Source organism: Ambystoma mexicanum, chromosome 2q, assembly GCF_040938575.1.
Source record: "Ambystoma mexicanum isolate Mex_15411 chromosome 2q, UKY_AmexF1_1, whole genome shotgun sequence".
In the NCBI taxonomy this organism is placed as follows: Eukaryota; Metazoa; Chordata; class Amphibia; order Caudata; family Ambystomatidae; genus Ambystoma; species Ambystoma mexicanum.
The window spans coordinates 1,398,907,748-1,398,930,734 of record NC_090924.1 but is presented as its reverse complement, the minus strand read 5'-3'; positions in this window follow the sequence as shown (position 1 = coordinate 1,398,930,734).

Sequence of the window (22,987 nt, the reverse complement as noted above, 5' to 3'; positions counted from 1 at the left end):
TATTGCTGTACGTGAAACATGTCCTCCCTGCAATGCTAACTTGCCAGTATTAAATAACGTTTTTTTTTTAAACTTAAAAAAAGATAATTCTGCTAACGTAGCCCAAAATGTTGCCACCACAGTGAACAACAATGATGTCTGGATGTTTGAAGTGAACTATATTCTCACAAAATGGGAAGAAATCCACCCACTTCATTTCTCGCACTCCATACCAGGAAACTTCAAATTCATCGAATCCAAGAATTTCAGACAATCCACAATGCTCAGAATAGACCTTCAGCCAACTGATCCAAGAGTCTCCCAGAATGCATACACTCTGTTTCCTCGGAGACATAGCCATAGCCATCTTCAGTACACTCACCAAGCAAAACTCCTGCTACCCTCTGTTCCTGTACACCACAACCAGTAAAGCTGTTTGGCTGATACCCCAATGTCCGCGGACATACACAACTGCCCACGATCTCTGCAGTCCTCTTTAGATGCCAGGCATCCTTAAAAGACCCAGGATGTGGCACGTGCCGTCCACAGCCTACTGCAGTGTCCATTGACATAATGTCCAATTGAAGGGGGGGAGGATTACACTCAATTTTAAAAATGTATACTACAATTTTGGCTTTTAAAAGAGCCTTTATTCTTTCATTTTCAATAATTTCTTCCTCATTTCTATATCCTACACTAACTAACAAATATTTTACTATACACCCCACATTTTCCCATTGAAGTTGTTCATATGAACCTTTTCAAAGCATTTTTAACAATGAAAAGAAATATATCACCTGCAACATCATTTAAATGCAGTGCATCACTCTGACAACTATGTACACTGCCCAACATGATATTTTCATTCAGAAAAGAGTCCAGCCCATAAGCATAAACAAAGCACATACACCTTTATTCACAAGCGTCCTCACTTTTTCCATGCCTGGACTCAATGCATTTGGACATCTCCATATTTGCCTTGGATTAATTGCAGAAAAAATAATCTGCACAGTTGGAAACAGTTCCATTAGGCTTTTCAAGAAATCCTTAATGGCAAACTGCAATGATACAGCAGTCACATAGCCCAAACTGGTCCCTGCACAATAATAATATCTGGCCATCAGAACTGAGCCATAGTCTGACAAAATGATAACAAACTCACCCAGTTTACCCAAAAAACTGTATACCACCAAACTTCCACTCCCTGCAATCCAATAGTAGCACAGATGAATCTCACAGATTCACTCTCCTTTCTTATGATGCCGGATGGGCTCCTCTGACGTCCCGTGGCCTGGAGGCCTATGGACCCCCCACTCTGCCACTAACTCTGAAGGTAAGCCCTCTGGGCTATTATGGGCGCATTCATGAAATTCTTTTGTGCGCTCATCATCCATTGCAATTAAGAATATTTCGAACTGCATTTGCTTACTACAGCGACCTGCTGCATTGTGTGTCTTGTGTTTATGACACCATGTTCTTGACCTACACCAGGTCTCTTCCAACATGGCCGATGCCACCTTGCCCTTCGCCTGCTTGCCTGGGATTGGTCCCTTCTGCATTCATCTTGACCAATCAGGCCAGCCAGCAGGCAAATGCCGGCCCACCTCCAAGACCCTCGATCTAAGGCCCTGTCTGTTCCCCTGTCCATTGGCTGGCCAGGTCTGTGGGTCCTCTCCTACAACCCCACACATGCACATGGAGGCTGAGGAGAACGACAAACGTTCCGGACACACTGAATTGATGGAGCATCTAACATTTCTCTGAAGGTTAGTTCCCTCAACTAACTTCATTGATCCTCTTCCTTCACACCTGGCACTGACCCACTTCTCACTCCATCTCATATGGACTCCCATTAATTTAGCTGTGCTCAGTTGCTGCATGTTTTTTCAACTTGCCCTGCCAAAAATCGATTTTAGCTGTGCCTAGTTGATGCATGTGTTTTCACCTTGTCCTGCAAAAAAATCGTATGTAGCTGTGGCCAGTTGCTGCATGTGTTTTCACCTTGTCCTGTCAAAAATTGAATGTAGCTGTGCCATCTGCTGCCTCTACTCCCTGCGTCCTGTTTCTACTCCTCCACTCTCCTTCCCACCCTACCACAGCCTCTCTGCTAGCACTCTCCTCTTCTTTTATCCTCCTTGTATTGTTGGTGTATGGTCCCTCCTCCCTTCTGTTTTCAACCATCCACCCCATCATCATCTCCCCTCAACCCTACTTGCCTATTCCCTTATACCTTAAAACTGCTTAACTACTCAGAGCATAGTAATGCCCAGTAGTCTACCTTTCATACACTCCTCTTCCCTCCCCCTCTCAACGCCTCCACTGTATTTATGTCACGCCGCTTTATAATTGTATGATCCACCTCAGTTTAGCATTGTATAGTAGTCTGTCTGTTCCACCCTGCCTCCACGCTCACCTTTACCCTATTTGTTTAAGGCGCTTTGGAAAGTCATAAGACTTTCAAAGAGTTATCTTCACTGTTATATGTATTATTTGTTCTTATTCTTGCACTTTCCCTGCTCTGTTCAGGCCTATACCATTCAGAAAGGCAAGGGCTCTGAATGATTCTTGTTTGTGCCACTGTTCTCCCCCTCCTTGAGCGCTTTGAACCACTTCTCTTTGTATAGGCACTATACAAATAAACAATAAATTAATAAAATAAAATGCCACAAGATTCAGTATAACCTTTTAATGAATTCATTTAACAATCTCCCACCATCCATGCATTCATCTTCTTCCTATCCACAGCCATTTTCCCTGCACACAACAAACAAAACATCTACTACCCTCCCTTCCTGCAAACCACAACCAGAACACCTCATTGGATAATCCTACAGTCCCCTTCCCATGACAGGCATCCTTTAAAGACCTGGATGTGGCACATGCGGTCTGCGGACTACCGCAGAACCGCGGACACCGTAGTACAGGCAGCCCTTTTACCCTTTTTACTTTCATGTTTGTAACACTCCCTCGTTGGCTGCTTTCAAACAGTCACACATCCATCCAGCAATCACATGTAAAAACTCTGCAACTAACGCTGTCATCTCAATTCAGCACTTCAGATGTACATTTGAACTCTGAGAGTGCATATCTCCTGTTAATCACAGCTATCTGCATCAAAAACTACAGTGAAACTCTCCAAGATAGCTACTTCCAAATTCAACAACATCTGCACCTAACAATACATAGCACAGGTATGCTTATACTTTTATATCTATTTTCTTCAACTCTTCTATATATATAAAGTATAAAAATGTGGCCTCAATTTCTGTCCTACCAGCTATTACAACTATGCTGAAACGCGCATAGACTAAATATATGCGAAAGGTCAGCCGTAAAAGGTTTTTTGCTATGAATCTGTCCAAGCACCCTGTTCAAGATACACCAGAAGGGTACACACCAGTTACCATCGAGGACATGGCAACATTTGGTATTTGGTAATCTCATAATCCTGGGATCAGACTGTGCAGTATCTGATGATAACATTGGTTTAGACTGGAATTTCATGAATATATATACAGATTGGCCAGGGACCAGTCAACTCAGGTGCAAATCTAGATTCAAACCCATGTTTAATGCGGGAGGACACATCGAAGCATTCCAGGACTTAGTGATTAACGATTTGAGAAAAATCAGAAAGACCAAATGGAGCCCTAAAAGTAACCTTACCCGACATGCACAAAGTGTTCTGAAAGATCTCAGTACATTAGCTGACTGCATTATTAAACCTTCAGACAAGGCTACTAATATTGTTGTGATGAACCGCGTGGATTACATCAAGGAGGTGGCGAGACAACTTAATGATGATTCCTGCTATGCTAAATTGGAAGAAGATCCCACTGCAGGTATGAATATGAAACTCTTTGACTTGCTTAATACATACAAAGACAAGGGGCTACTAGAGGATGACATGTGCAAGTATCTTCATCCGAAATTCCCTGTTATGCCAGCCATCTACTTTTTGCCTAAAGTGCACAAGAGCATGAGGAAACACCCAGGATGTCCTATTGTGACACTCTGTGGGGCATTGTATGAGAACACCTCTAAGTTTGTAGATGAGACGTTGGTGTCCTTTGTGACCACACTTCCATCGTATCTGAGAGACACCAAAGACTTTTTGAATAAAATAGATGACATTAATTGGGAACCTACATAACTGCTCACCACCCTGGATGTGGTATCCCTGTATACCTCCATAAGGCACAATGATGGCCTGCGGGTGTGTGAATATTTTCTTCACACTAGGTCTATGAACTTTCTATCACACAGTCGAAAAATATTAGACATGATTCATCTTTGTCTGACAAACAATTGCTTCTTATTCAACAGAGAATTTTATGTGCAGCTACAAGGCACAGCTATGGGGACCACATTTGCTCCTTCTTATGCCAATTTGTTTATGGGTTGGTGGGAAAAGTTTGTTGTTTGGGGCACAGAGAACAACTGCTATACAGCCAAAATAATACTCTGGTTGCGGTATATAGATGATTTATTCATTATCTGGGACGGCACCAGCTCAGAATGGTTAGAATGTGTCAAGACACTGAATACCAATGAATTAAATCTCCACTTTACAGAGAGCCATAACAAGACTGCTATCGTGTATCTAGATATTCTTGTTAAGGTGGCTCATGAAGAAATTGTCACAGAACTTTATAGGAAACCGACAAGTTCGAATATACCGCTACACGCTAAAAGCTCCCTGAAATGGTCTATACCATATGGCAAATTTATTCATATTAGAAGGAACTGCTCTAACTTGGAGACATTTGACGCAGAATGTGCGCATATGTCCCAGAAATTTAAAGGGCGTGGATATCCAAAAAGAACACTTGAACAAGCCTACCATAAAGCCAGGGACCAGGATCGCTCCTCACTTTTAATAACCAAAGTGCTGCCACCCTTAGATGAGTGCAAGAGTGAGACTTGACTCATCCTTACTTATGGCACGAATTCCCAGAATATACGACAGATCATGTGAAAATATTGGCATGTCCTACAGCTGGATGAACACTTGGGGGCGATTTTGGGAGACAGGATGAACATTACATTGCGACGCTCTGTCTCCCTTAAAGATAATCTTGTCTCCAGCTTTATGAGTTCATCCACTCTATCCACTGGCTCCACTTGGCTCCACACACCTATTAAAGGCTTCCACAAGTGCAGGAAATGCAAGGCCTGCCAGTACGTCAGAGACGTTTCCACCTATGAACATCCCATTTTGGCTAAAAGTATTTCCAGAACATCACGAAACACTTGTGACACCGAGTACGTGGTTTACATGCTCGCGTGTCCCTGTGACAAGTGGTACGTTGGCAGTACTATAGGAAGACTTAAGCTGCGTATGCTCCAGCACATTCGGGCCATTAAAAATGTTGATGCAACATACCCTATGGCTGTACATTTTAAAGAAGTACACAATGGAAAGCTGGATGGTTTTACATATTTTGGCATTCATACCATTGGCATTGAGACCATTGGAAACTAAATGCATCCTGGATTTAGAAACGAAGAAATCAAAAGGTCACAATTTAGATGAAGAACTCTATACCTTTTTAGGGACTTAATTATGATGAACTTTTTTATCAAGAAGATCATTCTTGTAATAAAGATGTTCTTCCTTCCAAGAGATGCAAATTTGTCCAAGCCACCATTCTTGTTTGTTTTTCTCCCCCCGTCTGTATCATAATTTTTTCCAAATGTTTTTCAGCCTATTTGGTTTAATGTAGATTTTAATGTTTTGCTGCACATACTAACTCTGGCTGAAGATTATATTTAGAGGTTTTGTGGTTATACAGTCAGGGCACGGTTCTACATTCATTTATTTTCTCACTTTCATCTTCTTGTTTACTCTTTCTTTTCCTTTCCTTCCTTTTTTCCATATTTCTTTTCTCTTATTATAGATGAGTCTTTAAATGCTCTGGGTCACTTAGGTTTTTTCTTGGTCAGTGTGGTTGCTTGCGTTCGCACTGGTTATGAATTGGGTGAAACTTTTATGATTTACATTTAAGGTTGGTTTAAAGGATTTGCTCTTTATTGATATTATTGTTAAACCCCGTCATATCAGATGATATTATTATGTTTAGCTCTTAGAATTGTGACATATTGCTTTTTGTCTGATTTTATTTTATAATTCTGTTCCTTTGAAAGTGCATTAAGGCCATAAACATATTGGGATATTTTTTATCAGTCCCACTCCCCCTTACTCCCTATCTTCAAAATTACTCTCTCAGATTCCATGTCAATGATTGTTTTTTTGTACCCTTTAGTGATTAACGTTGTGGAATTATGCTGCTCCTTTTAACTTGCTGCTCCATGTTAATATATTTTTACGGACTGGATTTTTGGCACTATCTGGAGACAGGGACTACTGTTTTGCTATTTTGCACACATCTGATGTTTACAACAAAATGTTTACATGCACTAAGCACTTTATAGTTTATATGCACTAAGCACTTTATAGACTAGTAAATATTTTACTCGGAGTAATATATTCGGGTAGATACTGCTCTGCATATTTGCATAAGGTAGTTTGCCTCTATGCATCTCATTATGCACTTTATTCATTCATGCCAGTACCAGTCCTTGTACACTTTACTATGTGAAGGCACAGAAATATTTCTGTTTGCATATATACGATGACTACCATAGCAGATACCATTCGTATATTGCAGCAGTAATTATGGGCAGCACTACACAACGTTTCCATCTGCCTAGAGGGCATTTTCTACTCTTATTTTTATCAGTAGTAACTACGGACAATACAAACTGGTGTACTATTGCCCATTCACTACTGGGTAACAATCAGAGACATGATATCATGTTTAAATTCATGGCATGCACTGATAGTCTTAACATGCAATATGTACTGTTGTTATTCACTTTGGAAAATGTGTTGCACTAAGCGTTAACACTTTTCTGGCAATTAAATTTGTTACATGGGCTTTTTATTTTTATTTTTAGCCTGTGTAATTGTTCACTGTCATTATGTTAAGCAGTGTGATAACAATATAGATTCATATATTTCCTCACTTGTTTTTAGCAACTGTGCAGTTTTTTGCACGTGTAAAGATGTCTGCCGTTGTGGAATTGTTTAAGCATGGAGCTTTTTAACAGAGACATTCTATCCGGAGTGAAGGGGATAGAGACTGGGAAGCCTTATAACAGTCACCTTGTCTATGTTTGCAATCCCAACATGACCAAGCGGTCTGTCTACTGGGCAATGCGTCGTTTTTTGTTCTTTTTCCTTGCCATGCTGACTTAAGAAATAAATGATTGTCAGTCTGGACATACTTTGGAGTTTCTGCTTCTTTGTAGAGAGCCAATCAGGCTTTCTCTACTGTTCTTGGGAATGCATCCCGACAACTTTCTCCTAGTTCCGTCACAGATCTGGGAATTGTTTTTAAAAAATATATATATATATATTTATATATATGGAGGGTTCCTGGTACTTACCCTGTAATAAGCTTCTCAGTAAACATGTTCTCTTTTTTAATCACTCTAGCAAATGCTATGCATTGCAGAATTTAGCACCTGCTCACATGAAGCAGAAAATACTTACAATGCTGTTTGTTTAAAAATCATTATTTTTAGGAGCCCAACATCACCCATTCGAATCTGTAGGTGCTTATCAAGTCTTCAGTTTTTTCTTTGCATTCTCTGACTTGTAATTCCAGTTCTCCCATTATAAAGTTAAAACTACAAGTCCCAGAATGCAAAGAAAAAAACAGGACTGGACTGGAATATTCGAAAGTGTGACATTTATATTGAATAAAAACTATAAAATGCTGTGCCTTTATAAATGTTTTTATTTAGGTGCATTCTAATGAAAGTTGAAAAATGCATATGTACATTTATAGCAGTACTGTGTGTAACATTTTTGCAAAAGAAAGAAAAAGCAGATGCAAAACATTTGTACAACATTTTTAAGTGGCACCTGTTATGTGGAAGTTGAATATGTTGACAGTACATGAATACTTGCTAACATAACCCATTCCAATCTCTAGCTGCTTATCCGGTCCTGATTTTTTCTCTGCAATGTGGGCCTCGTACTCCAGGTTTTATAATGGGAAAATTTGAAATACAAGTCTGAGAAAGCACACAAATAAACTAGGACTACATAAGCACCTACAGATTAGAATTGATCATGTTGGCAAGTATTCATGTACTCACAACATATTAAACTTCCACACACCAAGTGCCATTTACAAATGTTCTACAAATCTTTTCCATTTACCTTTCTTCTCTTTTACAAAAAAGTTACACACATAGCTCCTATAAAAGCACATATGCATTTCTTAACTTTCATGAAAATGCTCCTACAAACAAACATTTTTAAACAGTCATCATTTTCAATTTTTCATTCAATATAAATGGCACACTTTCCAACCTTACTCATTACATCCCTTACACTGCCACCATTCTCTACCAGCTCACACATATCTTTGCCTTCCATTTAAAGTACTCTTCTTTCCCAACCTCTATTGCAAGAGACCAAATACTGTTGCAAGAACAATCTGCCATTACATTTCCTTTAGGCCACAGTTTACCTATTCTTTAAAAAACACTGCAACACAATACAAATACATTACACCACAAACAGAGCACTTCTTTTATTGAAGTCAGCACCGCAAAAAAACCTTAGATATGTACCTTTTTCTCACACTCATGTTTGCCATGTTCCTTCTAATGTGCGAAACAGAGCTACTTGTACTCCAATTCTTTCAACAATATACTTAACACACTTTAGTACACCACCCATGACACAAATTCATTAACTCTTCTTCTCAACAACTCCTCCTACCTTCATAAATAACAACATCTCTTAGTAAAAGTACTTCACCATTACCACATATCACTACTAACTTTCTTTTACAATTTCAGAAAAGAAGAACATTGTCAGAAAAGAAGAACATTGCCGAAGACAGCTACCGAAAAAAAAGAATACCCTTCACATCCTACAAAGTAAGTACATTAAAGTACCATGTATATGTCTCTAATTGTAACAATATATGTCCACTATATATTAGCCTACATTATTCTTTTACAATCAACATTTATTTCACTCTTACTCATTATATTGCACCATTCACACTCTTTCTTTTCCCATTTAAAGACCACCATTATAATACTCACTGTTTTCCTGAAAACATCATAATGTTCCTACTGATTCAATCACACCACGACTCCCTTTCTCACACCTCGACAGACTCTTACTCTCACAACCTTCCCACCTACACCTATTATGCTGCTTCACAATCAAACAACACTGTATTAATCTGTACAATCACACCCACCCACCCATGCTCAATATATGCATATACATTCCACAACTTTCAAACCCAAGCTTTCTCTTTTTCCAACGGACACAACAAAATGCCTACCAAAAAGCAAATCTGTCGAAAAGAAAGATAAAATAGAGCACATAAAAATAAAAGCAAGCCATATAGTCATTCACCTCTAAAACAATTTACAGAAAACATTAAAACAAAAGAGCGAGTAATCTCACTCAACAAAACGAAACCAGCCACCACTAAAAAAGGTAAGGCCCCTCTTGCAAAAACTAAAAGTAAAAAAAGGAGTACAAAGAAAAGCAGAACTACTAATGAACCTAACATTATATCTACCCATGTTAATGCAGCCACTGTAAAGCAATCAACAAAATGAATGTTACAAAACATTTTTCACCGTAGAGTTCTTCACAATCTTATAAAAAAGTTGAAAAGTTACCATCTACCATTAAAAACGACCGCATGAGACTAATCCTCGAAGCTCCAATTGACAGCACATTTCTACTAAAGAGAAAATTGTTTATATTGATTTTAAAAAGAATGAAACCACTAACTAAATCATCAAATTACAAAAAGTACTTCTAAACATGCGCAATGTCAACATAGATACCTTTTCAAACTTCTGTAAAGGTGAATGGATTCACAGAAGCAGCACAGAACCATGTTTCAATGAAAAGACGTATTAACAAGAACACAAAATAACAATTGCCATAGAAAGTGATGGCCGAGCGTATGAAATGGTAAGAGACATCATTATGGCAAAAGCAACCCTTATAGAAAAAACGTCCCCAAAAAACGTTCAAACAAATATTCCTTTCTCCCAAACAAACCATCCAATGCACAAATGGACATGCAGCTCAATGCGTAACGTACGCCCGCAATCCTTTAAATCTTTTCAATTCCTCAATCACTATGTGAAACTAACAGAGAAATGTAAAAAGGAAAACTTTACAAACCATGGACTCTTGTCCAGTGTGTAGCCACACTGGACTTCCTGGACATTCATTAGCCTGCATTTTAGGAGCTGCTTGTAAAAAAGCACCTTCCACCACATCAAAATGTTAGCAACACACCATTCCACTATAAATAACATTATACTACATGGAACAGCCAAAGAAATCCTTCAAGATATAGAGCACATCCAAATTATATACTTTGAACTGAAGTTGACTTAGAACATTCAGTACCTTCAGAAAACATTAACGAAAACCTCACAAACACCAACCTCCTAACAAACACATACAGAAAAGAAATAGCTATGTTTCAAAACACATCTATTGAAATACCAGACCAAGTATGTGTCTGTTGTAGCAGAACGTTTTATAAAAATAGTACAAAAATAGTAGATATGGCCTAGAAAATATAGGACAATGAGAAATCCCAATGGTTCCAATTAGCTTTATATCTAACAGCAGAAAATAAATACGAAATAACTGATCCCTCAATACTGTGCACGTATTGCAACACAAAGCTTGACAATAACCAAATGCTGTCATGTGCTATAACTAATAACTCTCCAACAACTTAACTTGTATGAGAGCATTATAATTCCAACAGTACACCCATTTCAAGCTATAACATGCCTTCCACCGAAAACAGCCGAATTACCTCCATCTGAGTTACTAAAGGGCCTCAGTGGCAAAGTAGTATGTTTGCCATTACATCTTAAAGAAAATTCAGAAGTTCTAGGAGTACAATGACCAATACATCAATCTTTGATTGTACTAGTTAATGGTGTACCAATAAAAGACAAAATAATTTGGCAACAACTAGTCAACTTAAACAAAGTTAGACAAGCCCTACAATATCTGAAATAAAACAATGAATACTACAAAGGTATAAACATAGAGGACAACTTAAGGTGAGCCATCCAAATAATTCAAGATTCACCAGCAACTGGCCAATTTGAACATGTAGATCCTGTTACTGCAGCCAACATTTTAGACCAGTATACAATTCACCCATTACACTCCAAAGACAACAGTGAAGATGCATTAGAAACATATCAAAATGTGTCAAGCCAAATGATATGAAAAATGTGTAGGAGCATGTGATTTTCCTCTACTCTTTCCTACAGGAAAAGGAGGCGGATATGATGAAAGGTCCACACAAATGAGTGTATCAGAATATCGCTCTTTAAGAATGTATTGTGAAGACCCCAGATTCAGACAAAATGTAGAATACATTTTCCACCTCCTGTTTGAAAGTTAAATAGCAACGCTATGGTATGGAGTTGCACACAAATTAAAAACAGGCTCTACTTTTTTTTAACATATTCACTATCCAAATGCTTCAAAAAATAAAAGACGAAGATGATGTTTTGCAGTCAAGTATCACATATCTCTTGGCAAACATACGTGGTACAACATAGTAAAACCAGCAGTATCTGGAAGCAAATAGCATCCTGGGCAAGAGGCAATCGTGTTTCAGCCCGGGCCATGGGACAGAGTCTGCCCTACTTGATCTTAAGATCCAACTTGGTGACATAATGGACAAGAGCAAGCCAGCACTTCTCAACCTACTAGATCTGTCGGCTTCTTTTTATCTTGTTAACCGTGATACCCCATGTGAATAACTCACAAATGCTGGCCACTTCTCCCCTGAAGACACAGCCTGGATCTCCTCTTTCCTTGAGGGGAGACTTATGAGGGTCTTCTCGGACCTTGCATTCGCAGCACCCACCACCATACACAGTGGTGTCCTGCAAGGATTCTGCACCGCACCCACTCTATACAATATTTTTACCTTACCTCTCTTCAATGACTTAGATGATCGCGGCATAGCGTACACAAACTATGCTGACGACACCCAAATCCTACTCCCTCTCACCGGCTCCTATGAACAGGAAGCAGCTGCCCTAGCCAACATATATGCAGCCAGTCAGACTTTGATGGCAGTGAATGGTCTATGTCTCAATGGAGATAAAACAGAGATCCTCTTGGCAGGCACCAAAGACATGCTCAACAAACCCGACCCTCAATACAGGTCTTTCAACATTGACAATACACCTATCACTGTATCACCAGCAGTCAGAAACCTAGGGATTTTCATTGACTCCTCTTTGTCCATTACGCGCCAAGTCAGTGCCATTGCGTCCTCTGCAGCATTCACCACTAAAATCATCAACACGGTCAAACCCTACTTGTCAACTAAAAACTGCCTCGCAATAGCCAGGGCTACAGTTGGGGCCAAACTTGACTACTTTAATGCCCTTCTTCTGGCAACTTCCTCTAAAAACCTCAACAGGTTACACGTCACTCAAAGCAATGCCCTCAGAGCTGCATTGAACATCTCTAAAAGGGAACACCTCTCACAGGCGAGAAGAGATGTACACTGGCTGCCGGTCAAAGAGCGCATTCAATTCAAAACCATGGCCATCACACACAATGCCTCTCCCGCACTTCCCCCCTACTTATCTGAAAAGATTACTCCTTTCACATCTGCCAGACCTATTGGAGCGCACGACTCCAACCAGATACCCACCTTCAAAATAGCTAAAGCGGCAGGCTCCAGCTTCCAACATCTAGCACCCAAAAACTGGAATGCCTTGCGCACAGCACTCCGAAATGAAGCATCATACACCGTCTTCCGTAAAGCCCTTAAAGCTAAACTCTTCAATTAATTCATGTGTGATAGACCTTCCGGCACTCTTCTGTGATGGTAATCAGTTCATCTCTAAGAACTGCCTGTGTGGCTGATGTGGCTCCTCTGTAACCATGGACCCATCATGCCCACACAATCTACTGTCATTGAAAATCTAATGTCTTGTCACCATTCCTCATTTCTTCACCTATTGCTCAGTCTTCCCCACTGCTTAAGACACCTTGATCTTGTTCCACTGTAACCAAGGAACACATTGCCAACCCCACCATGTAACTTGTAACTTTCTTCTATCCTATAGTCATTATTGTCTTCATTGTCATTACTCTGTACCCCTCTCGCAACTAAGTAAGTCTACTGTAACAGCGCCATGATGCCCAAGGGCCGTTTTGTGCACTTCATAAATGTAAATAAATAAATAAATAAATACCGGCAGCTATTCTGTGTGGAGGACAGCCTCACTTTCAAGGTTCCAATTTCTAGAACACTTGCCAATACTCTGCCTTCTCTCACATCTCCTTCCATGACGTTTCTACACTGACTCACACTGGCACAAGGCATCAACTTGAAGACACTGCTTTGCAAGTAAAACCTTCCGTGGACTCCACCTACGATACCCAGCGGTGAATCTATAGGCTTGCTATTGGCTGACTTTCTTATAGGCAGCTTATCCGTGGCAAGACAGCCTCACTTTCAAGGCTCCAATAAATCTCTAGAACACCCGGCCAATACACCCCCTTCTCTCACGTCTCCTTCCATGAAGTTTCTACATGGACTCACACTGGCAACTTGCTTCAACATGAAGATGGTGCTTTGCATGTAAAGTCTTCCAAAGGTCTTGCCCCAGCATTATCTTTGGGTGAGTCTATAGGCTTGCTGTTCACTTGCCAATAGGCCGCTATTCGGAATAGAACAAAATGTCCGTATAAAAATTACCCACCCCACCAAAACACCTAAAACACACACCACGAAAAGGTCTAACTACCAAAAGTTTGAACTTTTTGTGGTATGTGTTTAGGTGTTTTGGTGGGGTCGGTATGAACATTTTTTTTTTTAAAGGCTTCGGTGGGGTGTGTCATCCGCAACACACCACTCACTACAGTTAGCGGGGTTGCGGGGACAACCCTGAGCTCTCCCAACAGATCATTAAAAAAATTAAACGGGGGCTGCAGGGGTGTCCCCCGCCACATCCCGCTCACTATACTTCACAGCATGGTGAGTGGGGGTTGTGGGGGAAACCCCTGCATGTTCGCATGGGAAATGTACAAACATTTTGTGTTTGTGCATTTCCCATGCGAACATTTACATCGCGGGAGATGCAGCCGCGGTAATATCACGTATATCCCGCTATTCCGTGGGAAGACAGCCTCAATGTCAAGGGTCTGATCTCTAGAGATCACCGGCCAATACACCCCTTTTTCCAAAGTCTTCATTTATGAAGTTTCTACACTGACTCACACTGGCACAATGCATCAACTTGAAGATGATGATTTGCAAGCAAGGTCCTCCATGGACACGACCCTGCAATACCCAGTGGGGAGTCTATAGGCTTGCGGTTCACTTGTTATAGGGAGCATTTCTGAGGGAAGACAGCCACACTTTCAAGGCTCCAATCTATGGAACACCTACAAATACACCCTCTTCTCTCACATCTCCTTCCATGAAGTTTCTACACTGACTCAGACTGGCACAATGCATCAACTTGAAAATGCTGCTTTGCAGCTATAGCTTTCCATGGACTCGCTCCTGCAATACCTAGGGGTGAGTTTATAGGCCTGCTGTTCATTTGCTTATAGGAAGCTATTCTTTGGGAAGACAGACTCACTTTCAAGACTTTAATCTCGAAAACCATCAATACCAATATAGAAAAAGAGGTACGGGTGCCCCTCTGTGAGAAAATGCTAGGCAATCCTGCATTGAACAAGAGTACCTACAGCAACCACAGACACGTTTTTCGGTCTAGTCGTGCCTCATAAGAGGTGCTGTACCTCTCTGAGCACAATGAGCAAGGGGACCACGTCTGGATAGTCCTAAGTAACTTAAGGTGACCAACCCCAAATTCCTTAAATGTAGAAAAAGAGGTACGGGCACCCCTCTGCAAGAACAAACACAGCCAAATGACCTGTTCTATGGGAAGGTACCCACTGGAGAGTCCACCACCACATTTGAGCTCACTGTACCTCTCACAAAGGAGGAATATCAATTTGCATATCAGTCTTTGTCCTGCCTACATGAGCAATCCAGCACCGAAATGCTAGGCAATCCTCCTTTGAACAAGAGTATCACCAGCAACCCCAGACACCTGTTTCGGCCTAGTCGTGCCTCATCAGTGAGGTGGTGCTGGGCCTCTCTGAGCACAGTGAGCAAGGTGCCCTCGTCTGGATAACCCTAAGTAACTTAGGGTGACCAACTCCAAGTTCCTTAAAAATAGAAAAAGCTGTACGGTGCGCCTCTGCAAGAACAAACTCGGCCTAATGAGCTGTTCTATGGGAAGATACCCACTCGAGAGTCCACAGCCACATTTTAGCTCACTATACCTTTCACAAAGGAGGAATAACCATTTGCATATCAGTCTTTGTCCCGCCCACTTGAGCAGTCCAGCACCAAAATGCCAGGCAATCCTCCTTTGAACAAGAGTACCACCAACAACCCCAGACACATGTTTCGGCCTATTAGGGCCTCATCAGTGAGGTGGAGCTGTATCTCTCTGAGCACAGTGAGCAAGGGGTCCATGTTTGGATAACCCTAGGTAACTTAGGGTGACCAACCCCAAGTTCCTTAGACATAGAAAAAGAGGTACGGTTGCCCCTCTGCGAAAAAGAACATGGCCTAATGACTTGTTCAATGGGAAGGTACCCACTCGAGAGTCCACAGCCACATTTGAGCTCACTGAACAGTAAAGCTCAAATCCTGCTCCCACGCCCGATGAGCTGAAGAAGGCTCTTGTGATTGCTTGCGATGGGCTGTTTACTTGTAGTATTTGCAAAAGACTCTGTGTTGTGCCCTGGTCAGATTGAATCAGTGACATGGTCCGATCATCATCTGGTCTCTTGTTCTCTTTTACCCACTACCTCCTCCCGAAAAATTCTACCTCCTAAGCTGTTCTTACGTTCGTGGCGCGCAGTCGACCCAAAGGCACTTAGTGCCCATATTACCTCTAGCTGTGCCTCTCAGAACACTTTATCTCTGACTTCTCTTTCTCACTCTCTGACGACCGCAGCCAACCTCTACGCCCCTTTGAAATTGATTCAGGGTCGTAGGCTGCCCTCTCAACCCTGGTTTGAGAGGTTGAGTCTGGTCTTAGATGTCACAATCCCCCTGAATGCTTCATTACTGATTTTGGGTGATGACTCTTCTCTGGAGGAAATTGACTTTGGTAAGAGAGTTTGGTTGCTTCGTGCATGCATGGTTGCTAAAAAATTGATATTGAGGTCATGGAAATCAAGTACTTCATTTAACATTGATGACTGGGTGGAGGAGCTACTTACTGTTTCAACATATGAAAAAGCCATTTACAAACTCACTGGTGACATTGAAAAATTTTGGGACATTTGGAGCTGCTTTCTTGATGCATATGGATAAACCTGATCTTTGATCTGGGGTATTATGTACTTACCCTTGAACACTCATAATCTGTATAATACCTATAGTTTGTGTGATGGTTTTTGTAATGCCCTTTTGTCTGAGGTATAGTATTTTGCATTGAAATTTTTGGTTTATGTCTTCTACTTCTACGCTCTTATTCTCTTTCTTCCTTTTCTTTTTCTTTTTCTTCTTTTCCTTTCTTCCTTCTTGTTCTATTTTTGATGTTTATATGTTTGGATTGTTTATGGCGAATTGATTACTTTGCTTTCACTTGGTTGATATGTGTGAATTTCATGGACTGCTGTTCATTTATTTATGTTTGCTTACTGTGAAAATAAAAATTTAAATTACAAAGCCAAAAAAAAAAAAAAAAAAAAAAAACCCTGGTTTACGGACCAGTTTAGAGCAGCTCGCCTTCAACTTAGACAAGCTGAACGTAAATGCCGTGCATGTTATAGTCCCGCACTTAGAGACCTTTATAAGTCAAACCTGACTACTTATTTGACCAGTGTAAAAGTGGTGAAATCCAGCTTTTTTGCCCAGAAAATTGAACTTTCATTGTGCAAACCTAAAGCCCTCTTCTCCATCGTACATTCATTAGCCTCCTCGGAGACTCTTACCTCCATGGTTAAACCATCTCAAAAACTGTGTGATGACTTGGCTTCTTTTTTCATTACAAAAATCGATGTTATCCGAGCTAACATCGCTAAATGTCTTGCTTTATTGCCGCCCGATACCCCCTGCTTTGTCCCCCCTCTTCCCACTGATACGCCTGCAAGCTGGTCCTCTTTCCCTCTGTTTACTGAAGCAGAAGTTCTGGCAGCCATCTCAAAGATCAAGTCCTCCTCCACTGAGGATGCTATCCCGGCCGTGATGATGAAGACGATTGCCCCTGACATCTTAACTGACATTACGACGGCGATAAATCATTCATGCCAGACTGGCCTGGTGCCATTGGAGTTGAAATCAGCAAGGGTGATTCCCCTCCTTAAGAAGCCTTCCCTGGACCCTTCTATTCCAGCTAACTTCCGTCCTATCTCTCTTCTTCCTTTTCTATCTAAACTTTTGGAAGCTTTGATTACTCCTTTACTGTCTTCCTTTCTGGAATCTTCAAAAAATTTGAATCAAGCTCAGGCATGGTTCAGGCCTGGTAGAGGCACTGAAAGTGTCCTTGTCTCTGTGCAAGATGACCTTTCCAGACTTGTCGATGCTGGCGGAGCTGGGGCTTTGATCCTATTAGATCTCTCTGCCGCATTCGACACGGTGGACCATTCCATCCTCCTCTCCCGTCTTTCACAGATTGGGATTTCCGGCTCTGTACTGGCCTGGTTTACTTCCTTTCTTTCTGACCGTACCCAGACCCTTGCTATGCCTCCTTTCCTCTCTGCTCCACGCACCCTCATCTGTGGGGTGCCCCAGGGATCTTCTCTGTCACCTATTCTGTTCAATATATATATCTGGGCTCTGATTTGTCTCATCTGCTCTTATGGACTTAACTGTTACTCATATGCGGATGATACACAAATCCTGATTCGCCTAGATCAGGACCAATCAGAGGTTTCAGCCTGTCTCCATGACTGTCTAAGGGCAGTCGGGACATGGATGGACCAGAACTCGCTAAAACTGAATGGGGATAAGACGGAGGTACTATTGGTAGGGTGTCCTCTGAACCCTCTATTATGGACCCCTGCTTTTTGGCCTCTTTAATTGGGCCCTCTACCTAGGCCAATCAGTAAAGAACTTAGGGGTCATCCTCTCGGCTTCTCTGTCTATGGTGAATCAGGTTACAGCCGTCTGTCAGTCCACTCATCACCAGATCTGGGTCCTCAAAAGGGTCATGCCTATGATTCCTGAAGCCCTTCGCTCCCCCGTGGTGGCTGCGCTGGTGATCTCACGGTTGGATTACTGTAATTCACTATATCTGGCACAACCAGTTGGTCTTATCCATCGCCTCCAACGCATGCAGAACCTCGCAGCCAGGTTAGCCACTGGCTTCCCCTTTGGGGCTCACATTACACCAGTGCTGCGCAAACTTCACTGGCTGCCGGTGAAGAAACAAATTCACTTCAAATCCCTGTGTATCGTTCATCGGACTATTCATGCCCTGTGTGCCGAATTCTTACAGTCCAAATTTAGCAGATATATTCCAGGTCGGGACCTTCGCTCCATGACCTCCAATCGTCTGACCATTCCTAGAGCCAATCGGGAGAGGCTTGGCGGCAGAGCATTTTCTATTGCCGCCCCCAAACTGTGGAACAGCATTCCTCCGTCACTGCAAGCCATTGATGACCATCTTGGCTTTAGAAGAGCTCTCAAAACCTACCTGTTTTAATTTTTAGCCTTTCATCGGTTTCCTCGCCTGTGCAGTCTTTCTTTCCAGCGCCATGATGCCCCAGGGCGACCGCACTCTTTATAAGTTACAATAACATAACATAACATAACAGAACCTTTTTGAGCATCACCCCAATATGTCTCCTCATAGAAGTAGACGTAGTGGAGTTCAACAAACCTTGTCTCTCCAGCTGGCAACGCTGCCCTTCGACTTTCACAGCACCTACACTCAGGCTGTTTGATGGCATGAGCACTATATAAGCATCCTAACTAAAATGATCAAGACTATATAATAATAATAATAATAATAATAATAATATACACACCACCAACGTATTTATCACTGATGGCAAACCTGCTTGAAACCCCTGATTCCGTTCTGCCTCACACAGTGAAATATATATATATATATATATATATATATATATATATATATATATATATTATACGGTTATGTGGCTATTATTTGTCAGTGGTCCCTATTTCTTTCCAGACTCTCTTACATGCCCCATAGCAATCATAGATTCAGAAGGCTTATATCTATCAATGGAGGTGGAATGGGATACTTGATTTGGATGGAAACCACAAGGCCTGTTACCTGGGTGGACTTGATGGGAGGCTCACGGGCCACAAGGGAGGTGGCGCAGTCACCAAAGAGTGTGCATGGAACATCCTTATCACAGCACACCACACATGTATCTAGGTGCAGGAATAATAGCGGGTACTACTGCATGCTCTGTTAATCACTGTATCAGCCATAGGAGGATGAAAGGCGGATGCATCTGTCACCTGCAAGCTTCTACTAGATCCACTGAGACATTACCAAGTCCTTTTCTAATGTCATGCTCCTTCAGCACACTTTGGCTCAGAGGACATACATTGCAGGCATATTTAGTTGTTCAGCTCCCATTGTTAATGAAAAAAATGATGAATTTTGAAAAACACTGTATCTTGTAGCATTTTCAGCCATCTTCCTGCAATGCCAATATCCCGGTGCCCTCTAGTATCAAAGGTCTTGATGCCACTATTGTGACGTAACTTTAAATGATTCAATTGATGGTGGAATTAAAGTATACAGTATTTTACCTGCAGGATTGTTTGCTAGTTGGCACCTCCTGGAGGTGCACCAACTGTCTTTCTTTTCCAAACCTTTTGGCCTTGAGTGAATTGTGAAGTTGGTCGGTTAGTTTAACCCCTGATTTTATAGACAGCCTGCAGCTGGGGTAGCAGCTACTAGCCGGCAACAATACATTAGCAGATTGACATACTACAGCCACCCATTCACCCATCCCTTTGTTTATTCACCCATCCATCTAATCATTACATGATCTATAATCTCACCCAAGCTACAGACCGTTTTTCAACTATTCAATTATTTACCAGATTAGCTTCCCATCGGCCAGCTCCTTGCAGATTTTAAAGAGTTTGTCCCAGTTGTTAGATGCTGCAGAGACGCGGGCTTGGATGAGGGCTCTCCTCTTGGTGTGGACAGAGAGCCGGTATTGCCTTTGGAGCAGGCGGCAGGCCAGTTTGTCAGAGGATGTACCAGAAGCACGCCATTTCCTCTCAGCCACCCTGCACTTGCATTTAAGGGTGACAAGGTCTGAGTCGTACCAAGAGTTGCACTTGGCTTTGGGCTTCAAGCAGATCCTCATGACTGGGGCAAGAACATCGAGGGTATCAGATATAGCTGAGTAGAGCATGGAAAGGGCTGTGTCAGGGTGTGAGTCAGCCAATGGGGTGTGGAGGAGTGAGAAAGTGACAGCGAAAGACTCAACTGACACACGCTTCATGGGTTGGCTTGGTCTGAGGGGTAGAGAGGGTGAGCAGGGAGGAAAGGAGAATGTGATCACTCCAGGAGAGAGGAGTGGTGAGAGGGATCGACAGGGGAATGTCTGAATAGATCAGAAAATCCAGAGTGTGCCCTGCAGAGTGAGTCCGCCCGAGGGGAGAATAGAGAGTGAGAGAGAGTCGCAGAAGTCGAGAAAGAGTCCAGAGGAAGGACAGGAAGCATCCAGGTGGATGTTAAAGTCTCTAAGAAGGAGGAGTTGAGTGGTCGAAACCAGGATGGAAGAGGAGAGGTTTTCCCACTCAGAGAGGAAGGAGGAGATCTGACTTGGTGGCCAATAAATGGTAGCCACAGTAAAGGAATGGCTAGGGGAGTGAGAGAGCCTGCAGACGAGGCATTCAAAAGATGAGTACGCCTGCGTAGGAATGACAGAGGCAGGAGCCCACTCAGGGAAGATCAGGGCTACACCCCCTCCGGAACGGTTGGATCTGGGTGCAGAGAGGATCTTGTAGCCATCAGCAAGGAGAGTGTCAAAGCTCGTGACAGAGCTGGCCATGAACCATGTCTCAGTGAGACAGAGGACATTGAGGTCAATTTCCTCCAAGATGCGGCAGATGTCAGAGGAGTGTTTGACAGCTGAGCGAGAGTTTAGCGTGGCAATATGGAGGTGGTGTCCATCCTTGAAAGACTTCCGGGGAGGCGTACAAATCAGAGGTACGCCCTGCGGAGGTGTAGAAGAAGCCCAAGGGCAGGGCAGAATAGGGAGGAGGAGAGGGCAAGGTTTCCAAGAAGGAGACAGCAGGAGGAGGCGAGGATGCCGCGGAGGGGAGAGAGGGGACAGCAGGAGAAGAAAGGAAATTTATGAGGTGCAGGAAGCGTCTATCAAAGAGGAGAAGGTTGGCTTGAAGGCCTCGGTCCAAGATGGTACCATTCAAGTAAACATAAATGATGAACTTAGAGGAGTGGAAGGAGGCCAGTAGGGCCTGCACCGGGTGCCACGATTAATGGGAGAAGAAGAGAAAGGACCATATGTAGAGTCCATAGGTTTGGCAAGGGAACGACAATGAGGATGTCGATGAGGGTTTGCCTGGAGGAAGAACTGGTATAGGTATCAGCAATAGGGAGGCCTGGGTTGCACTCCAGGATGTCCTTTTTAAACGTCTTCCTACCAGATTTAGTGAGGAGAGCAGGATAGTCAATAGAGAAGCAGTTAGAAAAGATAGAGGAGACAGAGAGCGCCATAGAGTAGGAAGGGAGAGGAGGGATGAGGAAGGGTGTGGGAGGGGGTGGGGAGAACACTTGGGAATGACACAGGAAAGGGCGCAAGCAGACAAGACAGAGAGAGATGAGACAATAGTAGACAATTGGACAGCATGACAGGAGTTTAGATAATGGTAGAAAGTTTGTTAGATGAATGCATTGCTAGGAGGCAAAACTACAGAACGGCACTAGTTTGATAATGCAATTTAATACCGGAGAAAAACACACCTAAGTCTGAGAGTCCTGTATAGTGGGGAAAAAGGCCTAGGTTTCACAATGCAATTTTTAAAGACTTTCACAATGCAATTAAATTAACTGAGAAAAACACACCTAAGTTTGAGAGTCTGATATGTGGCCTGGTTTTCAGGGTAGAGTGAAGGCTCTTTTCCTAACCCGGGCCACTCCTACCTTACTTAGTCACTGCTGGTTGATGGCTGGCCACTGGCTTCCTCTGCTTCTCCTGCAGACGCTAGCTGGAGCGCCTCATGGGGCTGCCCTGGAGGGATGCGCTAAGAGAAGTGCTGGACCAATCAGTGGAGGGGGCGGGAGAAGGAGGATAACCAGGAAGCGGGGAACGAAGGGAAGCAGGCAGGCAATGGACCGCGCATGGTGCACAAAATAATTCAAAAAAGGCAGTGTGGCTGCTGGAGCAGGCTCAGGGGCTTGCAACCTACCTGGTGGCAGAGTAGCGGCCAAGGAAGCCGGGCCTGCAGTAACGTAGGCCTGGTAGCAGCAAAGGAGGATTGCCAGACCAATCAGGGGAGGGGGTGGGGAGAAGGAGGAGAACCATAAAGCGGGGACGGAAGGGCAGAGGCAGACAACGGACCATGCGTGGTGTGCAAAATATTTCAAAAAAGGCAGTGTGGCTGCTGGAGCAGGCTCAGGGGCTTGCAACCTACCTGGTGGCATAGTAGGGGCAAAGATTCAAAATCAATCCTGCACCAACTCACATGGTGAGGAAAATAGACACCCTTTCGCCACTGCACCCAATGGTGCTGCGGCCCCATATCAGTGAGCAACCGTGGTAGGGGTGAACCCCTTTTCGTTTCCGGGGACAGACACCTATACTGACTAGGGTGGCCCACAGAGAGCATTCACGTGTCGAGTACTATCAATGACCTTGCACCCAGAAGAGGAACTGCTGGTGGGGGCAGAG